This window comes from Corvus brachyrhynchos, unplaced genomic scaffold (genome assembly GCF_000691975.1).
Source record: "Corvus brachyrhynchos isolate BGI_N302 unplaced genomic scaffold, ASM69197v1 scaffold142, whole genome shotgun sequence".
NCBI classification, from domain to species: Eukaryota; Metazoa; Chordata; class Aves; order Passeriformes; family Corvidae; genus Corvus; species Corvus brachyrhynchos.
In genome coordinates, this window is record NW_008237226.1 from 1,044,928 (window position 1) to 1,046,987 (window position 2,060).

Here is a 2,060-nt window from a genome sequence, read left to right on the forward strand (position 1 = left end):
GGGGGTGGGGGGGGGGGGGGGGGGGAGGGAAGAAGTTTCTTGAAAAAAAAGATGAAAAAATAAGATAATGATCTCAGAAGATGATGAAAAACTGAAATGCATAAAGCTTTACAAACAGAAAACAAAATGGGTTGTAGAGAAATGCTCTTCAGAGGTGCAGGGCAGAATAAAAGACAAGGGAAAGAAAAGCAAACTATCTGGGATGTAATGTTGCTAAGGTTTCAGTGTTTCTAAAAATGTACCAGCTTCCTAGAGCAAACTACACAACAGTTTTAATGTGACTGTGATGGTTTTATGTATCTGTTCTCTTAGGTCATTGCTTTTTTAATATTTAAAAACAATGTTATGTTTTACTGGGTCACATTTATTTCCCCACTGTACTTCAAGGAAAGGAGTTGCTGTATCTTACTGTAGTGAACCACTTAACGAGCGGTGCAGCTCATGATGGTCCCCATGGTCATTCCTCCAGAGAATCCATCAAACTGAGGCCCCTTCCAAAGAGCCCTTGGTTGCTGCACCTAGGTAAGCACTTGTGTTGTGCCAGCTGGAGCACCAAGCTCTGGAAAGGCTGCTCTTTGCTCCAGTGATCAGTATTGTTTCACTGGCCTAGTTGAAAATGAGATCCCTGATCTCAGGTTACCTTGAAGAGGGTCTTTTTGCCATCCATTCATTCATTCAGGGTCACTTGTTCAGGTTGCCTCTTAGGGCCACCCTGTCATACAGCCAACAGCATTCCACTTCAAGGTGAGAAAGGTATTCCAGTGAAGAGAAAATTTGCTTTTTAAAATTATTCCTGTACCTGGGAGCTCTTTGAAAACAGTTATGCTGGTAATTCTCTGTTTTGATTTTGCATACAGTGAACTGGAAAGAGTATGGTGATTTTTTTGCATACTGTACACCTTGACAGAGGAAACCTTTTAAAATTACCGTAAGCCTGACACACTGCCTGTGCAAAGAGTGGCCTGGGAAACTAATGTTCCTTACTAAGGATAGGGCAAAATGAAGCCAGAAAACTTGCTTGTGCAGGCACCATCCACAGTTTTCTTGTACTTAACAGTGTCAACCCTGTCTTGCCTCCTGCAGTCCTCTTGATGGACAGGTAACAGTTTAAAAAATCACAGTTCTGAGAAAATGGGCACTGCTGTTACTCTTTTTTTAAAAAAAATAGTGGGGAATTGCACTGTGATTTTAAAGTTTCATCTTCTTATGATTGTTAGTCTAGGAATAAGTTTCCTATGGAGCCACTAGTGTTCAAGCACCTTCATTTTGGTTTTAGTCAGGTCTTTCATGTTTAGGGAATGACACTCTAGCATATGCTCATCAATTAGCTTCCAGCCTTACAGCTGGCAAATCACACCAGCAGTATAGGAGCTTCTCCCTGAAAAGGCAGCTTGTTCCAAGGTGTGATCTGAGCCCGTGTGGCCCTTGCCTCTCCTCCCTCCAGCACTGTCTGTACTCCCCATCCTCCTCTGGGTTCTCCCCACCACACTACACTGCATGGGGCTGGATCCTGGGCTCCTGGAGGAGCTGGGGAGAGAGAAAAATCCCCCTCCTATTCTGCCTGACCCTCTGCTCTCAGAAGCAGAGTGAGGTCAGGAGGCATTTCTGGCTCCAGCAGTGCCTGGGTGTTCCACCCTGGCTCCTGGCTTGGGGCTGGTGGGAAAGCTGGAAGGCTAAGTCTGTGCCATCCCCACGCTTGCTGAGCAGCAGGAGCTCCAGAGACGGGGAATATTTCCAGTTTGTAGCGGGTGGTAACTGTTAATATCCGCATGACAACCAGGAGGAGTGAGATTGTCATCGGTTATATTAGTTGTTAATTTTGTAAATATTAACAATTTCTAGGATTATGGCACAGGATGTGAGCTGTCAACTTGCTTTATTTTCCTCCTACCCCTTCTTGTAATGACACATCTTTTATACTCTCGGATTCATGCTATGTGTTGGTTACCTTGCACTGACACAGGGCTGGCAGATGTTGTGGGATGAAACCACATGTGTTGGTTACCTTGCACTGACACACAGGGCTGGCAGATGTTGTGGGATGAAACCATGATAACCTC